The sequence below is a fragment of the Meleagris gallopavo genome, chromosome 1, assembly GCF_905368555.1.
Source record: "Meleagris gallopavo chromosome 1, MGAL_WU_HG_1.1, whole genome shotgun sequence".
In the NCBI taxonomy this organism is placed as follows: Eukaryota; Metazoa; Chordata; class Aves; order Galliformes; family Phasianidae; genus Meleagris; species Meleagris gallopavo.
This window is the reverse complement of record NC_139404.1, coordinates 175,430,048-175,452,680: the sequence shown is the minus strand read 5'-3', so window position 1 is coordinate 175,452,680 and position 22,633 is coordinate 175,430,048. Positions and strand designations below refer to the sequence as shown.

At 36.7% G+C, this 22,633-nt stretch overlaps 1 protein-coding gene across 10 annotated transcripts in view; it reads left to right on the top strand.

Annotated features, from left to right (window-relative positions):
* Window positions 1–22,633, top strand: part of SGCG (sarcoglycan gamma) — a 132,933-nt gene that overhangs the window by 16,491 nt on the left and 93,809 nt on the right. For 7 of the 10 annotated variants that reach the window (XM_085216168.1, XM_085216167.1, XM_085216163.1 and 4 more), the window contains exon 2: window positions 16,156–16,247. The gene's annotated coding sequence lies outside the window, so the exon portion shown is untranslated. Of the gene's footprint in view, window positions 1–16,155; window positions 16,248–17,509; window positions 17,659–22,633 lie in introns of those variants that run through there. The other 3 variants (XM_010728893.4, XM_085216165.1, XM_085216166.1) reach the window with 3 other exon arrangements.

The following is a 22,633-nucleotide window of genomic DNA, read 5'->3' as shown; positions in this document are numbered from 1 at the left end:
CTGTGGCAGCTGTTGTATAGCTCTCTACGGAGATTTTTGTACTAACAAGAAAGACTCTTGGCTTCCCTGGCTGTTAGCATTAGCTAACATTCAGCTGTAGCTGAATGCATACTGCATGTGTAGGACTCCTACTAATGTCCTGGATATCTTCCAGCTGAGACAGGATAGCATTATTTGTTGTGCCTGAGACATTATCCTTATCGGTCTCAGAACGTTAATTTATGTAGTGATGGGTGCTGTGCATGCCCAGCTCCACAGGTGACAACAGCTCAATCTGTATGTCTTGCAGGTAGAAATAAATTTTGCCTTTGCTTATATGAACATGGAAAGTGTGTGAGATGCCAGTATCTCCAGTGCTGTGTTTATGATAAACTTTAGAAATACCCCTGCTCCACCTTGTCTTTCTCTTTAAAGTGACTTACAACAAATGCTGTGATCAATACAATTTATTGCTTATTACTAGTAGACAAGAGTGAAGACTAAACAACTACAAACAACTTCCCTCCAACCATCTTCTTCTGTCTCCCCCACCTGTGCAGCACAGGGCAATAATGCCGTCAGGCCACAGTCAGACTGTTGTGTTTCATCTGTGCTGTGCCTCCATGGTCTCTTTCTGCCCCTGCTCCACGCAGGCTCCCTGCTATGGATGCTATCCTTCCTGAACTGATCCCATGTGGACTTCCCACAGGCTGCAGCTCTCCCAGCACTGCTCCAACATGGCTTCATACCATGGGGCCTACCCTTCAGGCACTTCTCCAATACAGATCCATGAGCTACAGCTCAGGCCTAGTGCTGCTCCTGCAGGGGTTTTCCATGGGCTGTACCTCCCTTAGGCCACATCCATTCCCTGTTTAAACTACAGTTATTATCTGTGTCAGTGTGAGTTAGAGGTATTTAGGCTCTCTGATGTTTCATCCTTTGTATTCAGTAGTTTTTCCTACTTAGGAGTTTCTTAGGACACTTTCAGAGTTCCAAACCTGTATTAGAATTCCAGGGTGGAATTGGAACTGGGATGCTAACAGTTCTGTTTCCTCTCTGTTTATGGGTTTGTAGGTATTGATGATGAGAGGTGAGTGGGATAACAGCTACTTGTTTGTGTTTTGCAAAAAAAGAACAAAACAAAGGGATAGTATCATTTGACCCTTCTGATAATTTTCCACAGCAGTTTATGCTACTAGAAAATCAAAAGGACACTACTATATCCATTCAGAGATTAACCAAGTGATTAAAACAGTAGCTCAGACCTTCCATCAGTTTATGTCTATGGGTGTTTCCCACTGATGTTCAAATCACATTATCAGAATTGAGTATACATATATATGTATATATATGTGTATATACATGTATATTATGAAGAAAGGGTAAGGGAACTTATGAAGTAAAGTTGAGGGAATTGGGCTTGTTTAGCTTGGAGAAGAGAAGGCTTTGGGGAGATCTCATTGTGGCCTTCCAGTACTTGAAGAGTGTATAAACAGGAGGGGGAACAGCTGTTTACAAGAGTGGATAGTGATAGGACAAGGGGGAATGGTTTTAAAATGAGACAGAGGAGGTTTAGGTTAGATATTAGGAGGAAGTTTTTCACACAGAGAGTGGTGATGCACTGGAACAGGTTGCCCAAGGAGATTGTGGATGTCCCATCCCTGGAGGCATTCAAGGCCAGGCTGAATGTGGCTCTGGGCAGCCTGGTTTGGTGGTTGGTGACCCTGCACATAGCAGGGGAGTTGAAACTAGATGATCTTCATGGTCCTTTTCAACCCAGGCCATTCTATGATTCTGTGATATGCAGGTACATATACACTAATCCTAAGTATCTGTAAGTGTCCTGGTTTCAGCTGGACAGGGTAGACTTTCTTCATAGTGCTGGTATGATGCTATGTTTTGGCTTTAGGAGAAAAACAATGTTGATAATAAACCAGGGTTTTAGTTGTTGATGAGCAGTGCTGTTCACAGCCAAGGACATTTCAGTTTTTGTGCTTCCCATACTGTCCTACCAGTGAGAAGGCTGGGAGAGCACAAGTTGCTCGGAGGTGACAGAAAGAAGACAGCTGACCTGAACTGGTCAAATGGATGTTCCATACTGTATGGCATCTTATGAAAAAAACTATAAAATGGTGGGGAGTTGGCCAGGGGTGGGGGCTGCCACTGCTTGGGTGCTGGCTGGGCATCAGTTGGTAGGTTGTGCATCACTTGTTTTGTAAATATATTTATATATAATATATATAATCATTACAGTTATTTCTCTTTTTCTTTTCTTAGTAAACAGTTTTTATGTCAACTTATGAGTTCTACCTTAATTTTCCAATTCTGTTCCCCATCATACTGAGAGGGGAGGAAGTAAGCAAAAGGTGGTGTTTGGCTGCATGCTGGGTCAAACTAGAACAGTAAAATGGCTAGCATTTATGCTGTATACTTTTTTAGTAGCCAGTAATGTTGTTTCAGAGGCATCCTGCATTTATTTTGCAGTACAGATTTCCTCAAAGAGTCTTAAAATCAATTACTATGGCAGAGCCCCCTGATCTTACTCATACTGTTAATGTATGTCTGGAAAGTACCTAAAAGAAATAATTAAAGTTCCTTTATTTGTATGTATTGCTGACATGCCCATTCACTGGCTTTCCTTTACTCCTTTATTCTTCAGAGTTCATCCTTCCAGGAGACATGGGATTATTAGGAATTGAGAATCCTATACTAGTCACAGCCATTCTTATTATTGCATTTTATGGCAGAAGATAAGGTGACACCTAACTTCTGTTGATGCAAAAGGCATGCTGATGCAAAAGGTGAAATGCTTTCTGCACCAACATCTGTGTGCAAACACCAGTACAAAAAAAGTGTGCTCATGGTGTGAATTTGAGTAAGGCACCTCATTTAAAAGAAATGTACGGTGGTGAGTAATCTTCCTCTCTTTGTAAGTGGAAGACAATTTCAAACAGCAGGTGAAAAAGTGTTATAAGAAAAAATGTACTCTGAAAGATAAGAAAGGTTTGTTAAATAGAATAGCCAATATAAATTAAGAACCTTCACTTTTAAATACCTCATATTTCCTTGATGAAAACATAAGGTCTCTTTTCATGAGTATTTAGACACTGCTTTACAACAAACACAGCTTCTTCATATTCTCCCACTTTCCTTTTCTAGAACTACCTAGAAGTCTGATGAAGCAATGTTTTTCCTTCTTCTGTCTTTCATTTGTTTTCCTCTCAGACAAGGTTGTGTTACGTAATTAGATGTCTGGATAGCTGTAGTCTTTTATCTGAAGAGTCTAAAGCCGTGGAGATCATCAACAAGGCTGCTTGTTAAAAGATTGACCTGTGCCATGCATAATTTGCCACAGTAGATTTCAGAACTCACTGCATGAAAAAATGAAATTAACAGCTCAAATAAACTGTTATGTTCCTTTACTCAAACAATAGAAGATATATACTTGAGTCTGTTTTCTATGGAATTTGTATTAATGTAATAGCCTCTTCTGCCTTTCTGTAAGCAGTAAAATGACTCTTAACACATAATCAAATACAAAGATTATCTCTGTGTATTTTAGTGTGTACCTGATTCATGTAACACTGAAGGTTTAAGTTAATTTACTCTTGATTGACTTCGGGATGTTTGACTGGTTTCTAGCTCTTTAAAAACAATCTTCTTATCAAAAGTTGACAGTTTTCAACTTTCATTTCCATACTGCTACTACTTTGATACTGTTCTTTAATTCTCAGAAAATTGGATGCTAAAATAAAAGCTTTGTTGCATTCTGTCAGTCTCTAGCATTGTCATGTATAATTTCAGTTATTTGATGCATCTTAAAAGTTTTAGATGCAGCTTTTTGACATACGTTTTTGTTGCTATTGTTCCCTGAGAAGTTAAAAACCCTTAAGGAAATGAGATAAATCAAATTGTTAGATTTCTGAAGTATGTATCGTGACAGCAAAGTTGGGATGAAAAGAACCTGATAAAGTAAATGATTGTATACTCTTGACTTAGAATTTGGCTAGAAGTTTTTGCTTTCAAACTTACAATCAGCTTTTTGAATAACTCCATTTTACACTTAAAAATAAAGGATAAGTATACCCTCTATTTAAATGTATCTGTGAATTATCCAAAGAAATATCACCTTTACTGCTAGGGAGACTTTTTTCTTGTTGATTTGGAAAGCTAAAGTCATTCAGTAATACCACGAAGGGAGAACACCAGGGTAAAGAAGAGACTGGAAGTATGACAGCCCTTTCAGCTGAGAAGCGAGAGAAAATGTTGGGCAAAGATAAAAAGTAAAAATAAGAAATTTGGAGATAAGCTTTGTTTCTTTGCCTATCTAAAATGTGCTGTGTGTCTGACTGCTGATAGACAAATTCCCAAATGTAATGCAGAACTGGAGTTTCACAGGCAGGGATTTGATGAAAAGAAAATTATTTTTTGCCTCTTGAATGAAACCCTATGGTAAAAAGCTTAAAATTCATCTGCTTTAGCAATAGATGCAAGGTAGATCATATTTTGTTTTTATACTATAATTATTTGCCTAATTTGTAAATTAGTTGAAGCAGTCAAAAACTAAATATGGAGTGAACAAATTTTACCTCAAATTAAGTTCAATAACTACTCATCAAATCAGATTTTAAGAGGGAAAGTAAAATGTAATTTATCGACACTCGAAGATAATATACTATTTACAACTTAGGAAACTTCAGTGGACTCACTTTCAAAAAATGTTTTTAGAGGAACTTAAATATCTTTGTAAGGACACTGCTTGTTTTCTGGTTGTATATTAAAAAAGCTGTCACATAGCTATGTAGAGTATGATGTGGTATAATATGGTTTTATTGGTGGATCAGTAACACATTTGGGATCGATTTTCTAGCTGTATGCTGAGTAGATCTCAAGGCAACGAGAGAAATGCGATGGAAGGATTAATTGATGTGGTATACCAGAACTTCGTTTTTTGTCCCAAACTTGGCTGGGACTTCTGTTACTGCCTCTTCTCCTCCATAGGTTGCCAGCAGCAACCTCATAGGCATACACACAGCTTTCCCTGTTTGGACTCTTTCTCTGTTTCTTTAGAGCTCCCAGTGTGATAATGTGATTATCTTACTCATGTAATCCTTTTCTGTTTTCATCTTGATTTCATTAGTGCTGTAAAGAACATGTTAAATGTTTACCAAATGGTCTACAGTGGCCAAATTCTCTGCTTTGCTATGGCTTGAGTAACATAGGAAAATATGTAACATAGAAAAAGATTTAACTGCTTTGAGATGTTTCAGAGCATACTAAGTTGTAAACTTTCTTACGGAGGATTTTTAGTGTAAATTTTCAGTAGCTTCCAGTGTTTTCTTCCTTATAAAATAAATATCCCCTCTTTTAATTATTAATTATTCAGTACATTAAGGCAAACATTTAGATTTTTAGGTAGTTTATTCAGAAGGCTATTGCTTCTCATTATGAACACAGACTAACACAAATGTAGCAGATAGATTTCTGGTAATTTTACTAAGAAAATTACACACTATGTTTTTATTATTAGAGTTATTTGTGTTAAGAGTTATCTTAGCAGTTACTTGTAAGTCATGTTTCCCTAATGACTGCAAGCATCCTGCCTTAAATTCCATCTCTGTTTTCTCTCAAGATTAAATGTTTGTTTCAGTGAGGTAAGTAAACATCTAATTTGGATGACTAAATAAATAAATAAATAAATAAATACCAAAAAAGGTGAGACCACTAGCATCTCCTCATAAAATAAAAGCTATAGATTTGCTTCAAAAACAGGCCATCCCTTCCTGTGATAACTGAGATGGACCTTACTCCAAGTTTCTCAAAATAATGGGAACCATCTACCTAAATCACTTACATTATTCACATTCAGGAAGATTGAATTGGGGAAGTGAATATATTTGCCCAGGGGTGATCTTCATAGATCATTAGGTAAGCAGGTGAAACTAACAACTGTGTTCAACTGATCAAATGGAATCAGTTTAAGAGTCATAGAATATAGAATGTCTTGGAGTGGAAAGAGCTTAAAAATCATCCAGTTCCAACTGCCCTGACATGGGCTGGGTTGCCAACTTCTAAATCAGGCACCAGATCAGACTGCCCAAGGTCCCAGACAAACTGATCTTGAATATCCCAAGAGATGGGGAATCTACAGCTTCTCTGGGCAGCCTATGCCAGTGCCACACTGCCCTCTAAGGAATTTTCCCCTAACATCTAAGCTAAATCTCCCCTCTTTTAGTTTATAGCCATTCTTCCTTTCCTATCACTATCTGCCTGTGTAAAAAGTCAGTCTCCCTCCTTTTTGTAAGCTCATTTTAAGTGGTGGAAGGCCACAAGGAAGCTTCCCTGAAGCCTTCTGCAGACTGAACAAGCACAGTTCCTTCAGCCTCTTTTTGTAGAAGAGGTGCTCCAACCCTCTGATCACTCCCATGGCCTCATCTGAACCCACTCTAACAGTTCCACATTTTGTGCTGGAGGCCCCAGACCTGGACACAGTACTCCAGATGGGGTGTAACAACAGCAGAGTAGAGGGGGACAGTGCCTTCCCTCTCTCTGCTGGCCACTTTCTTTTGATGCAGTAGAGGATACTATTGGCCTTATGTGCTGCAAAAGCACACTGCTAGCTTGCATCATGCTTTTCATCCACCACAACCCCCAAAGCCTTCTCCATGGATCTGCTCTTAATGAGTTCTTCTTTCAGTCTGTACTTGTATTTGGGATTGCTCTGACCCAAGAGCAACACCTTGCACTTGGCCTTGTTGAACTCCATTAGCTTCATGTGGGTCCACTTTTCAAGCCTTTCCAGATCCCTTTGGATAGCATCCCTTCCTTCTATTTTATCAACTGCACCACTCAGTTTGGTGTCACCAGTAAACTTGCTGAGAGTGGACACCCAATCTCACTATCTTCATCATCAATACTGATGCTGAAGATTACCAGTACCAAGTTGGACACCTAGGAGGCGTCACTCATCACTGGCCTCCACCTGGACATAGAGCTGTTGTCTACAGCTCTCTGGCTGCTACCATTCAACCAGTTCTTTATCCACTGAACAGTCCATACTTCAGATCCACATCTTTCCATTTTAGACATAACAATGTGGTGTGAGACCATAATGAAGTATGAGATTTGTTAATATATGACATTGTTATACATGCTGCTTTGCAGTTTTGCTGCTTTGCAGTTTCTTGCAGAGAAGAACTATGCAGTGATAGCAAGTTATCAGTAGTGTTTCTTCCTTACCAAATGCATTAAATATGTATCTCAGTGTGATAAATGATTATTTTCTCTGAGGAAATGAAACAGAACCTTCACTGTATTGGTGCATGAAAATTACCATTTCACAAAGGACAAAAAATACTTATAGTGTTTTTGATTCTTAGTTATCTTTTGGTAACACAACATAAGTGTTTGGTTTTTTTTGTTTGGTTTGGTTTGTTTTTTTTAAAAAAACTTCAGTTCAAAGGAAATTCACATGCTGTTATCTGCCATATGTTTGTCTTGCAACTTTTTATCTCATCTTGCTAATTTGGTCCTTTGCCCTCCACTGGATCTATTCTCTGGATCAAGGCAGAACAATCAGTTGTTTTTATGTGGAATTTTCAATATAATTATTTTAAAAATTAATTTCAAAGTCACCATCATATTTTTCATAGAGAAATATAAGTATGTTAATTTTTCTGTTTAGTAAGTGTGGGATTATAGATCTGTGTTTGCTTTACAAATTTATTTATTCATACGCAATTTAATATTTTGTGTAGCCCCAAATATTTTTGTTATGTTGATTTTTTTATTTATACACCCATACTCTAATTAAACATAATTAAGTTGACATTTCCTCCATATTTTTTGTTAAAATAATTAAAATAATTAACAAAAGCAAATGCCTACTCACATTTAAAGGAAAGATTCAGAGCACAGTTACGTATTAAGAACGTATATACCATATGGAAATAAATAATTGTTCCAAATGAGTTAAGAAAGAAATCTACCTAAGGTACTTAAATATACAGCAAGTAGAAATAATAGCACAAAGCAAACAAAAAGCATGAAACCATATTAATACATCATGTATCTTTTGAAAAAATTGGCTTGCTTCATATAAACCAAACAAGATCAGATAACTAAATGTACTACAGTTACATGATTTATTTTTTTTTCCTTACATTTGTTTGCTAGTGATCTCACTGTAGCCTGGAAAGTATATAAAAAAAGGTGTGGTCTAAATCATGTATGTGTCTCTGCAAGTCTGTAGCTTGGGAAACTGATTCATCATTGTCAGTAACTTGAAGTAATGAAGCTTTCTAATCAGTTTTAAAATTATCAAATTATCTGTATGTGTTAAAAGTGTTTATATTTTAGTGCATGTGATGTATGATATTCATGGTATCCGTCACCTGGACTAGAGTGTAAAGTATCTACATGTAGTATGGATAAACATACTTGGTAGTTGTTGCTTTTTGTTTTTATTTTTTAACAGAGTAGTTTGAATTGTAGAAGGAGATGTCAAAAATTACTTAAAAAAAAAAAGGGGGGGGGGGGGATATAGCCTAGCTAGTTAGAAATTGATTGTATATTTCTTTAAAGCCCATATTACAATGTCCACCTACAATGCTTAGTGCAGAGCATTCCATGTAGATGGTTGTGTCCTGATCTATGTCTGTATGATTAAAGTGTAGGGATTAAAGTAAGAAAGAAAAGGAAACTGAACCGAAGTAGGGTTGCTGTGCCACAGCACTGATATATCAGGAAAATTCAAGCTTTTGAGGTGATAGGTAATTGAAGTGCTGATGAATGCTATCTGTTCCCACCCATAAACTGTCTAAGCTTCTCACAAAGGAAGCACGCTGGATTGTGCACTGGTGCTTCAGGGAGCATAGCAATCACTGACAAGGAGGTGCTGAGACAAACCTTTGTGTCACAAAGCAAAGACAGGCTGACAGGTTGGCTGGAGTCAGTTGGTACAGATTCCTCTTCTTTTAATTTTCATTTTCCCTTCTTTTCACTTCCTCAAAACTCAAAGAGGAATAAGATTCAAAAAGACAACTGTGACCATTCTGCTTGATGTTAACTCAGTCAACATGGACTGGGGATTAAATATATGGGCCCAGTACACCTAAATTAGCGCTCTGTAAAGTCACTTGGTAGATGTAAGCAATATTCCAAGATACCAGGATGTTGATTGCAGAAAAAAAAGAGAAAGGTCATTGTTGTGCTTTGAGGATGTCTGCGAAAGGAGGGCAGATATGCGGAAAAAAGCAAAAGAACTACCAGCAGATAGACTCCTAAGAATTGCACCACCCTCTGGGCAAAGAATTTCTCCCAAACATCTAACCTAAATCTCCCCACTTTTAGTATAAAACCATTCCCCCTTGTGCTATCACTACTGTATCTTTTTATACTCCGTGTAAAAAATCTGTCTTCCTTCTTCTTATAAGCTCACCTTATGTACCGGAAGGCCACAATGAGATCTCCCCAGAGCTTTCTCTAGGCTGAACAACGTAGCTCACTGAACCTGTCTTCGGGAGAGGTGCTTCAGCCTTTTGATCCTCATGGCTCTCCTCTGGGCCCATTCCAATAACTCCACATCTTTCCTGCCCTTTGGGCCCCAGAGGTGTACACAGTACTCTTGATGAGGTCTCACAAGGGCACAGTAGAGGGGGAACAATCACCACACAGGTCACAGACTCACACTATTGGCTCAATGCCCAGCTTTTCATCCCATCAGAACCCACTTTCCTTTTCAGGGCTACTCTCAGTGAGCCATTTTACACAACACTGTGGCTGTGACCATCCAGCCACATTCTTTATCCACTGAATAGTCCACCCTTTATATCTCTCCAATTTGGAGATAACGATAGGGTATGGCAGCATGTTATAGGCCTTGCAGAAGACCAGGTTGATGACATCAGTTGCTGTTCCTTTGTTCACCAGTGCTGCCAATCTGTCACAGAAGGGCACCAGATTGGTCAGATATGATCTGCCCATGGTGAAGCCATGCTGGCTGTATCGGGTCACCTTCTTATCTCACATGTGCCTTAACATCTCTTCTAGGAGAATCTGCTCCCATATCTTCCCAGGCACAGAGGCTGACCAAACTGTGGTTTCCTGAATCATCTTTTGTCCCTTTCTTAAAAATGGGAGTGATGTTTCCCATTTTGCAGTCACTGGTGGCTTCACCTGACAGCCATGGCTTTTCAGTATTGATGGAGTGGCTTGCCAACCAGATCAGCCAGTTCTATCAGGTCCCTGGGATACATATTACACATTACAGTGGAAGGAGAAGGATACATCAAAGATACTTCCTTAGGAAATGCTAGAAACATTACACAGGGCTGTAAGTCATGGATAAATTGGATATTGCAGGTAATTTTACTGTAGACCATTCTGTTTGGGACAATTCACTTTTATACTGAGTCTGGTGCTTATCTGCTTTGAAGTTTAAAAGATTAAAAAAAAAAAAAGAAAGAAAGAAAGAAAAAGAAAAAGAAACAGTAGCTCAGAGGCTGTGAGACACCTTTATCTTAGGAAAGGGTCGGTGAGTCTCTGGAATTTGTTTCCTGGTAAAGGGGCTGGTATGTGACTTGGCCTTATGTTTGGCATTGCAACAGTTTTCAAACAGATGATGGCTGGGTCTTAGCTCAGCTGAAAATGAAGCAACCTTTGTAGGGACTAGAGTTATCCAGACAGCAAATGAGTTGATCAGATGAAGTGGGACACAGCTTTTCTCGTTTTAGCTGATGCAAAGCCACCTATATGTGAGGAGTAAAGATGTAAAGCAAAGTGTTTTGACTGATAAGCGCTGGAATAGGCTCCCCAGAGAGGTGGTTGAGTCACCATCCCTGGATGTGTTTAAAAGCCATTTGGATGTGGTGCTCAGGGACATGATTTACTAGAGGCTTATTAGTTAGGGTAGCATGTTAGTTAGTAGTTAGGTTGTGGTTGGACTCAGTGATGTTTAAGGTCTTTTCCAACCTGAGTGATTCTATGATTCTATAATAGGGAAAAGGACCATAACTTCTGTTTCTTTGACCAGTAATTCTGAAACTATTACAAATCACAAGTTCACCAAGAAGAGACTTGATCATATGCTGATGTTGTTTATTGCTAAAATTAAGCAAGTTATCTCTTGTTCAGTACAGTAACGACAGCTGAGTGGAGCCTACTGCATTTTGTTGCCCATTCTGTACTTTGTTTATTTATTTATTTATTTATTTATTTTTCAAAATAATCTGTCAGAATGGGATGTGTAATTATAGTAAACATTGCTCCAAATAGCACTTCAAAAAAATGTGATACATGCTTTTACTTCTTGTTCAAACTCATTTAGCTATTTATTTTCCAAGTATATTCTAACTTTACTTAATAGAGTGTCAAATTCTCAAAGGCTGCCAAAATTACTGATTTATATCTATCAATTTCAAATCAGCAGTTTTACTGTGGCTAGCTGTGGTTACCCACAGCTTGGCCTCATGAATAATGCTTCAAAATAATTGATAATTACAGTATCCCCATACCTAACTTATGCACTTCAATCATCAAGAAATAGCGTATGGTCTGTTCCCCAGTTGATTATAACTTCTTCTATATTAAAAAGGCTACACTTATAATTTGCTTGCTTATGCCAGATGGCAAGTTCCTAATTAAATACATTTCTCATGTGCCTTATTTTTCTGCTTCCATTTTGAGAAACCTAGAATCTCAGTAGGGCCAACAGATTGTTGTGGTACATTGTTGACATCAATAATTGTTATTTTACTGTCTTGTAGTGAATGGTAGCTCAAAAAAGATCTGATGGTTCAAGGGCTGTGTCTTGATCTTTGGCACTGAGGCTCTACTTTTATACAAGTTCAGGTCTTCAAAACAGATTCTTAAAAAATGGTCGCTGTACTGTTATATTCATACTCCTTTAGGGCTGTTTGCATTTCTTCCACAGAAGGTGAGAGCACAGATTTGCTCTTATTATGATAGTTGATGAGAAACGTTATTTTTCTGTTCTCCTTTTCTATTGGTCTTCTCTTTGTCTTCCTAGAACCTCAGAAGGGGTAAAAAATTCTCAGCTGAATGATGAGCTTCTATTGTCTACCTGATAATGACAATATTGATCCAAAGGGTCTGGAGGAAGTGCATCATTCTGGGATTCTGAACTGTAGTTCAGCACAAGAAGTCATCACTTACACTACATGTTTTTTGCAATATGATGATATACCTGCAGATGCATACGTTCCAAGGCCTGTTAAACCTGTTCTACCATGGAATTAATTATAAGAGCATAGAATCGTTTTGAGTTGGAAGGGAACTTAAAGGCCATCCAGTTTGCAATCACCCTGCCTTGTGTAGAGTTGCCAGCCACCAAATCAGGCACTAGATAAGGTTGCCCAGGTCCCCATCCAACCTGGCCTCAAACACTTCCAGGGATGGGGCACCCACAGCTTCTTTGGGCAGTCTGTTCCAATGCCTCACCACTCTCTGAGTAAAGAATTTCCCCCTAATATTTAATCTAAATATCCCCTCTTTTAGTTAAAAACCATTATCCCTTGTCCTAATACCACGTTCCTGGATAAAGAGTCAATCTTCAGCTTTCCTGCAAGCTCTCTTTACTGGAAGGCCACAATGAGTTCTCCCCAGAGACTTCTCCAGCCTGAACAAGACCAACTCCCTCAGCCTTTCTTATTAGGAGAGATGTTCCAGCTCTCTGATTATCTTGTGGCTCCTCTGGAACAACTCCAACAGTGCCACGTCCTTCTTGTGCTGTGGCCCCAGATCTGAACACAGTGCACCAGATGAATCCTCATGAGGGGAGAGGACAATCACCTCCATCGCTTTGCTTTTTTTAATGTAGCTCAGGATACAATTGGCTTTCTGGGATGTAAGCACACATTGCCAGATAATGTTGAGTTTATCATCAACTAATATCTCAAAGTCCTTCCCAGGGCTGCTCCCAGTCCACTCATCACACAGTCATGCTTAGGATTTCACTGACACAGGTATGCACCCAATACCATTGTCCGTGTCAACAGCAGAGAAGTTAAATAGAACTCACACCAACCCTTGAGATGCAGGCAGTAAGTTTTCTGGATATGTTGTCAGGTGACAGCTCCATGTTTGACTGCCACGATCTGCTTGCTGATGGAGCTGTGAGTGGGTGCTCAGCTCATCACACACTGAAATAAAAATACTAATGCACAGAAGAATGAACTCATTAAAAAAGGCTTTAATCCACTGTCCTGTACAGAAGAGTGAAGAATTCCACTGAAATCCAAGTAAGCATTTCTGGTTTTCTTCCTGAGAGAGATAGCGGTTAACTTCCAAAAGCCAACAGTAGTTGCATTTCATACTTGATACAGTAGAAACATTATTTGAACTTTGTAATAGGGCAAAATCTTTCCAAATCTGCTTTAAGATTAAGTGTTGTGGTTTTTTTTTCTTTTTTTCTCTGCAGTATTTAGTTAAGCAGCATCTTCTGTCTTTAGGGTACTATTATAGCAGCATTCCTCCATCATGTCTTCTAATTGACACATAAGTTTCAGAGGGCAAATTAGTCTTGCCCTCCCCAGCTTGCACCTTTAAAAGAATCTACAATGGTAAGCTTAATTATTTGCTTTTAAAAAAAACTTCATTGTTTTATCTTAGATCTATTCCAGTTCACTTGTCAGACTCATCCTGTACTGAGTACTGCGTGTATGGGCAGCTCTTAACTTGTTGCCTCACAATTTAGCCTTTTCAAAGTCTCGTGCAGAGTTAAATTCACAGAAGTAAAGGAGCTATTTAATAATATATGTGAAGATGCAATTCAATTAGAAGATACGACTTCACAAAACGAACAAAAAAATCCACCAAAACCACCACCACTGAACATCAAAACTAACCCTCTGTCAGTTTGGATCTGCTTGATAGAGGAGTGTGGTAGCAATGAGTTGGAAGACAACAGCTGAAGCAGAAATTGAAATACTGATAGGATTATTGGGAACAGCCCCACAGCCAGCTGTTCATGTTCACGTATGAAAACATTTCACAGAAACCAGACACAAGGACCTGCTGTGCTCTGACATGCTGGGCAGTTGGATATTTAGAAATAAGTCCTTTTATGTTTATCTTGTCTCCAAACTCTTTTTTATATTTTTCTGTTTTAGGAGTTAAGTATTCTTGTTCATACTGTGATGAAATATAGCTATTCTGAGTTTCAAAGTGTTTTGAACCTCTTTATAGGTATTGGCATAATGAAACAGTCTCAACAGATATGCTTTAAAGTCTTATGTATATATGTGTTCCTATTACTTTCTCTATTATATTGTGCTTATATTCCAAAATGTTGCTATTGTAATATTTCTTACTCTCTGCAAGTAACTATTTTAAACAATTGAATTTTATAGCTTGAAGATATACCACAGTATCTTTCAAATATTTCTATATATATATGAAAGATTAAGTTCCTTTTGGCTCAGTGTTTTGTTCAGGTTTAGAAGATGACATCCCTTTATAAAATATTTACCCTAGCCCTACTCATAGAAAATGGTCCCTGTTCTTAAAAGTCCAGAGGTGGCTAGTGACTAATTATATTTCATTTCTGCTGACAGTTTGTTAATACAGTTGTCCACCAGTTTAATTGATTGAGGATTTAGTTTTATTTTTCATTCACTGTTTGTAACAGATAAACATTTTTGTGTGGCTTTGGTGTGGGTTTTTTTTGTTTGTCATATAATCACAGTTGTTCAGCAGTAGAGGGCTTCTATTCTCAGTTTACTTCATTAATACTTATGAAGAGGGATATCTGTTGCAATGCAATTTTGGGAATACAAGAGAGCTGGGATATCTTGTTTTCTTGTGAGAAGGGAGTGTTAATGACATTGGCAAGATTTAGGCCACAAGGAGAAAGGTACTGTAAATGGAGTAAGGGCGGTAGTAGCCAAGATACTCTTCTGAATATGCAGATGATCTGTTTTCTGACTACAATATATAAGACCTTATGGGCAGACACCTCCCTGCAATAAGTAGTCAGAGAAAATCTAGCCTAGATGATTAAAGTAAAAATAATTTTTTTATAACAAGTAACTGTAAAATTATTGTTTGGTTCTTATTACTGAAATAAACTCTGTTTTACAGAGAGACTAAACTGTTCTTCTACCTTAAGTTCCTATTGTGCTTTTTAAACATGTCAAAGACCTGGAAATTATTTGAATAAGTTAGAGAAGTTGATACAAGTAGGATCAAAAGGCTTTTATGGATATATGAATTTCCATTTAGTTTGTCTTTTCATTGGATGAATTGGTTAAGCTGACAGTCATTGTCTTCTCCACCATTTCATTCTCCTGTGCTTTGAGGAGATACTAAAAACTTGTAGGTATTCACATAACTACTTGTAAACTGTATGAAAAAAGTGGTGTATTTTGATGGCAGAATATTCAAATCACAATTTATGTATTTTTTTCCGTTTTTTTTTTCCCATGGCATGCATTTTCAACTACTTCTTGAAATTAATAAATAATTCTGTCTTTGTTATAAACCTGAATATACAGGTGTTTCTAATTTCTTAGAGCATAGAACACAACCTCTGAATACTGTATCCATTTCTTCCTCTGGTTAGGCAAGTACTGGTAGGAGGATGTCCTGACAATGCGGAGTATGTTTGATTTAACTAGCTAAACATTTCCATAATATTATCTAAACGAACCTCTCCAGAACTATGTTGTCAGTCACTGATTATCAAAATCCAAATGAAAAGGATGTTGGCAGCTGCTGGTGAGAGACAGGACATTAGGATTCTTGGTCTGGGACAACAATAACTTGAGTGAGAGGAAGACCTAGTTTTCATACAGATGAAATGCGACTCCATGACTGAAGTAACTTCTTCTTACGCTCATGCGTTCTAATAGTAAATGGAACTTTAATATTCCAACAGAAGTCTTTTCATTATTTTTCATATACATTTTGGACAAAAATTTTTATTCCATTCATTGTAAACAATGCTGACATACATGTGCAGTCCAAACAGGGCTTGGGTGTCCAGTGTTTCATTTTTGTGTGTACTATTAATTGCAATCTTAGTGTGTTTTGGCCCACCTCTTTTACAATATTGTCAATTAAAGTACTCAGGAGGGCAATTCAGGGATTTATTTTGTGCATTCCCACATATTCCTGAAAAATTTTCCTTTCTCTTTCCATTTTTTTACATTTAAATAGGAAGACAGCCGCCTTCAGATGATACAGAGCTTACTGACAGTTGCTCTTGCTCCAGTCCTACTTCATGAGAACTTCAGAAGATACTAACTGAGGTATTTATTTGTTCTTTTTATTTTATGTGTTTTTACCAAGAGAGGTATACCAAGAGCAGTAATAGACATGGAAAATAACACAAAAGTTCTGTCCATAAATAAAACTACTGTGTGATATGATTTCTTATGAAGAATGTTTGTCTTTTATGTCAGATACCAGTGAATTAATTCTTTTGTACAGAAAAGAACAACTCGATTTGTATAATGTCAACAGTCTCATAAAGAATTAATGGACTCAGAGTTCATAAAAGCAAAAAAGTATAAGCCTGTGGCCAGCCTAACTTTATGATCTGCAGCTGTTGAACGTCTGATAGGAACTTCATCTTCTAGAGCATGATAACATTGTGAGTGTATAGCTAGAGAAAAGGAAACACTGTACTTTGAGAAAGTTGTCTAGAATTGCAAAGCACGTTTACTGGATTTCTATTGTGTAAATCTTACATATGCATGCTTTAATATTTTTTAAATTGCATACAGTTACAGCGCAGATTCTACAGTATCATAGGTTAAACAGAAAGTTTGTAGGTCACTGTATAGTCAATCTAATGTAAGCAGTGCTGGGCTGGAATTCTTGTTTCCTACATCTGAAAACTAGAAGCTTAAATGACGTTGAAGAAATGACTCATAATTTTTAAAAGAATGTTGAAAAATATGTAGTGTATGAAACGTTTTGTTTGAAGCTCTCATTAGTTATGTGCATCTTTCATAATACCAAGAACAGATTAACGTTTAGAGAAGGTTAATAATTCTTAATGTGATTGTTATGTAAATGTCGTATATCCTGTTATAATTGTATAATATAACTTTAACGTAAGTATTTCTTGCATGAGTATTTTTGAAAGAGGCCTTATGTACTAACCACTAGAGATTCTATTTAGAATAATGTATTGAAATTGTTTATTAAAAAAAAAAAGATGTTTTGTTGGATATTACGCAAGGATGCAGAAAACAGAAGTTTTTTCTGTTAATAATTTTGCTCTTAACAGCTGTCTATGTTAATAGCATTGATGCCTGAATTCTGTGAAATGCTTCATATTCTCAGATTTTAATAAAGCAACTGGGATTTGTGATCTCAGATATAACAGGTTGTGCCATTTTAGTATGCACTACGCATTGGCTATATCTTACAGTGGGGCAGTTCATATCTGGAGTCAGCACACAACCATTTTAGCAATAGAATTGGCCGCTTATGTCACAGATTAAAATTAGCCACGTCTGTACACCAGAGCAACAGACTGGAATGCAAAACACAGCCAAACATGTGAGCAAATTTTCTTCCAGTGATATTTGGCCAGGCCTAAAATATCTTCCACTCCCAGATTTGAAAGTAGTGGAAAAGTTAGTCAGATCCCTCTGGGGAAGAGTCTGATTGTAGTTTATTCAGAAGTTCACATTGTTTCAGATCTCTAAGGTAAGAAACTTATTTTCTAATTACTTTTATAAGTATTAAAATGTTTGCAAATTAAGATCAAGCTGTTTTTTATTTGATCTTTACTTAACATATGGTTATATTGAACTTCCCTCCCATCTGATTTTCTGTGCAGCATTCCAGGCCTTTTCTGTCCTCATTTAAGAATCATGTTGCTACTCATACCATTTGTTTTCAGACCTGAAGTTAAGTGTTAATTTTTATACAAAGTTATAATTTCGATTCTGGTAATTTGAATATATTTGTTTTAGCAGCTAAATGCAATATGAAGTTGCATGGTATAAATTTGCACTTGTGTAATATTAAGATACTAGTGCTTTTTAAGTTTTTGTACAGTATCGTATGAGCATAACAATATATTACAGAATTACAGAAATCTCTGGTTTTCAATAGTCAATCTCTGATGTTTGTAGCTCTAAGATTCTCTCCGTTATCTATCACCTCCTGAAAGTTCAATTCAATGAAGAGTGGATTCTTTGCTTCTGCTGAACACTTATTTTTGATTTGACAGCCTGATACTAACTTTCCATCTGAGGAACTATTACCAAAATAAGCTTCAACTGACTGGAATTTGAATCTAGCAAACTTGAACAAATAAGGAGTGTGTAACTGCATGCATACAGAACTCCTCTTACTACATGGATTCAAATATGTTCTCTCTTGGATAATTTCACTGCCTGCAGGAAAATTACCAATTTGATAGCAGTATGTTACTGACTCATTATCAAATGATTTAGTGGAAGATATTTGATGTCTCTGCCAGGTGATTGCACTGAAAATTTAATCATGCATCAGAATGAGCGCATAAGTTCTTACAACAGGAATGTGATTTGACTGCATCTACACCAGTCACCTAGGCTACGTTTATTATAGAGATACAAGTGGTTTTACCATTCTAGCTTAAATACATTCTTGAGGAGGTGATGAATCACATTGTGGCAGAGTCTGCCTCTCTCTACTGTCTGTGTAGGGGATCTATCTGTTATCTGTGCTTGGTAAGGTGAAAATTGGCATGCATAGCTACATCCGAATGCGTGAACTGTAGTAACTGTATGCCATAGAGTCCTGAAAGTTTGCAGTCAGTTAAAATTTTGGTAACCTTGGTTGCAAGGCATATTCAGAATTGATTCAACCTTGCCTAGGCTGAAAGTCTGTTTATCTTCTAAACAAATGTGATATTCACATATGAAGTGCAGACCTTCTTTCCGTTACATAATGAAAAAAACAAATGACCCTAAAATTTCTCTGAATGTAAGAGTCACTGCATGGAGTTAAATTAAAAATAAAAGGATCCATATTAAGCCCAGTATTAGAAGGAGCCATTTAAAATCTCTTTTCTAAGCTTCTATGGCTTTCCCAAATGGCATGCAAATTTTTTCCTGCTTGAAAACTCAGTGGTGAAAGCAAGTTGCATATTAGTTTTTAGTTGTAACTATAAGGCTCCAATAATAATTTTAAAATAAAATATTTGTCCATTTTGTAGTAGATTTGCAATTACACAGGTATGTAATTTGTAATAAGACAGACTATTGTTAGTATGGAGGAGTTTCAAGGAGAAATGTACTTAAGTATGGGTAAATAGTATTGAAAGAACAATTGAAAGGAAAAGCTGGATATATTGTATAATACAAACCCAAGCCTCCATCAAACAGCACAGGAAAATTATCTGAGCTACAAATGCCCTCTTCTTTGAATAGTTTTGAGAGATTTATTTCTTCTTGTGAAAAGTAATGCATTTTGCGTGAGATACAAATCTCAGGTCCTGACATCTTACAGCTTGTAATTGTTTTCATGACTTGGAATTAAATTCATCTGGCTTTCAAGTAAATTTATTTCTCAAAGTTGATTCTCTTAGATGTTTAATGAGACAATTGAGATTTTTCCTTAACAGAGGCATTTAGAAAGTGTTTCTCTCCTTCAGGTCTTCTAGTATCTAGTGAGAGGTGATAATCTTCTTGACAATTGCAGTTTCTCAGTGGAGACATTACGGGGCTTTCATCTGTCTTCTGTATCATTTTCATAGAGTTCATAGGAATATATGATTTCTAAGACCTCTGTGTGTTTGTAGAATGGTTGGAATTGACCAAGAAGCTCAAAAACTATTGTAAGAAGAATGGAAAGTGATGGGAAACAGATGATTTAGACAGTGACAGAGTGTGATTACACATTTTCCTTTATTAAGCCAAGATAAAACTATCATGACAGTTTCAATAACAAGTTAATTCAATATCTTGGTCACATTTTCAGCTTGGGTAAGAATATTCTCACTATGTAGTTCATCTGTAACTTTGGCTACCTGGGGCAGTCTTCTCATTAAACCTCTCTGTATACCTGCCAGAAGCTGTTTAACAGCTGCTGCATTTCATGCCATAGTTGCTTACATTTCTGTGGTGAGTGAAGTACTTCTGTATAAGAAAGTGAAGTATAAACTTCAATATTTTTTAAGTGGAGTGTGATATGTGTTAAGTGTTGGCATTAGCTATAAAACAAATGATTCTCACTAAGATATGAACATTTGTTAGCTATAAGAATCATATATGCATACTTAATTTTTTAGCATTTATTTTTCATTAATTTTGTGTCTAGTTAAACATTTATAGAACTGATAGTGTTATGAATTATAGCTGCTGACTTGTTTTGTTAACTGATCTTAGCCATGTTTGTGGAAGATAAGGTCATTTTCCCTTAGCCGTATTGAGAACATCTGAAGTGCCTGCTATATTAGTAACACTAAAATGATTGTCTTTCTGTATCAAAAATGCTCAGATACTAACTAAAATATGACTTTAACTCAGAAGAAAATTCAAAATTGAAATTACCTAGAAGTAAACTATGATTTTTGATTTCTTGAGGAAGTGAAGCATATAAATGGCTAGATCGTAAAAGAAGAAAATCAAAGGCTGCAGAAAGCTAAATTCTTTTCTCCTTTGCTTTGTCAGAAGATTCCATCTTTCAGTATCTTGTCGATCTTTTTGTGACTTTATTCAACATTCCTTTGACAATTTATCTCCCCATTTTACCATCTATCTCCCTTTTTTCCATCTCTGTCTCTCAAGTTTGCTTACTTCACTTTTTATCACTAAGATTCTTCTCAGTATTTAATATACTATACTTAAAATATATTGTGGAGACTTTATCTCTTTTATATGTCTGATTTCATATTTTGATATTTCACAGCTGAAATGAAATGAGAACATTTACAAGACAATTTTCCCATCTTGAAATAGATTGGAACACTGGTAGATGATTTGAAGTCTCTGGGGAATTTTATTCAGCTTTTTCTTTCTGATTCGAGTAATATGTACTTTCAGAGCAGCCCTTGTACAAGGTGAAGTTCATGATGCTAAATCATGTTCAGAGAACGGCAACAGAGCTGTGAAGGGTCTGGAGCACAAGTCTTATGGTTAGCGGCTGAGGGAAGTGGGATTGTTCAGTCTGGAGGAGGTTCAGAGGTGATCTTGTTGCACTCTACAACCGCCTGAGAGGAAGTAATGGTGAGGTGGAGATCTGCCTCAGCTTCTAGGTAACAGTGACAGGACAAGAAGGAATGGCTTCAAGTTGTACCAGGGGAGATTTAGGTTAGATATTTGGAAAAATTTCATAACAAAATTGTACTTAGAAAGTTGCACGGACTTTTCCTGAACCTTGAACTTTGAACTTAGAAAAGTCTTAATTGCAGCTTTTTCTCTTCCTGAAGAAATATTTACATGAGAAGTCACCATACCAAGAGGTAAGTTCTTCTCTTGAAGAGTTTAATCTGTAATGCAGGTAGTAAACAATCTGAGCATGCACATAAGCAACAAAGAATCTTTCCTAACAGCATATCAGGACTCGTACTTCAGAATGACCTGTAGTTTTCTTTAAATCTACAAGGAATAGTTTAGGTAATAGCCCTTACATGTCTAATTCTGTTTTCATAAACTGTCAAATGGATGCAAAAGCTCTGGAACTTGTCAGTTGCTCGTAGTTTATAGTCCAAATTGTAAATAAAACAGTAACAGGTGTGTAGGTAGCAGATACCAGTTATTAGAGCTTCCTGATAAAATATTCCAAGTTTTTTTTATCTTCTGGGTAGGCTCTCTGGTGAAATCTCAGGCTACAAAAATTGATGGGCACATTAGGCAATATTCTCAGTAACTGATCAGCAAATAATCTGTCTGAGTTTAAAATAACAGATAATACATATGTTCTGTGGATGTTTTTTCCCTTGTTAGTCCAAAAAATGACTTTAGAAACCAGGGACATGCTTTCTGGAGATTGTAATGTGCTTGTTCTTTGTCCTTAACCAAAACTGTTTTCCATTTCCTCAAAGTAGGATCTTTAAAATGCAGAAGTATGCAAAATACAAATCATACTGTTCACATTGCAGTATTTGATCCAGTGATGTAAATCAAATTTAATGTAAATTTAGGCTTTAGTATTAACTGCTTATTTCCATTTCTATTAACATACTTTATATTAAAAAATCAACTTTGAGGTATAAAAGGTGCATAGATGTTAAATGAGAGATCTTATTCTCAGTATGTTTTGGAATGTGTATGTACTTTACATGCAATTCTAGCTTTTGTTTCTTTATTTATTACTTCATTTATTTGTACAACTAATGGAAAGATGAGGTATTTTCCTATTAGTTTAATCCAATAAGTACCATATTGATGAAAAGTACTTATACATCTTGCTATGTCCTTCATCTCCTGTGTTTTTGCATTACTGCTTTGTCACAGCTGCTGAAGAAACATAAAGGTAATTCCTGCCTAAACATTTGAAGTTAACATCACCTAAAAAGGCTTCTGCTTTACATGTGTTTTGATGATTTCCTTATGTGTCTAATACATTTTTAAATGAATTTGTTTTCTTCTGTGTAAATAAAAATATGTAGTAACGCTGTTATGTCAAGGACTGCAGTGCAAAAGCAGCACATCAGTCTGTGTTGTCTGATACAAAAAATTCATCAGAA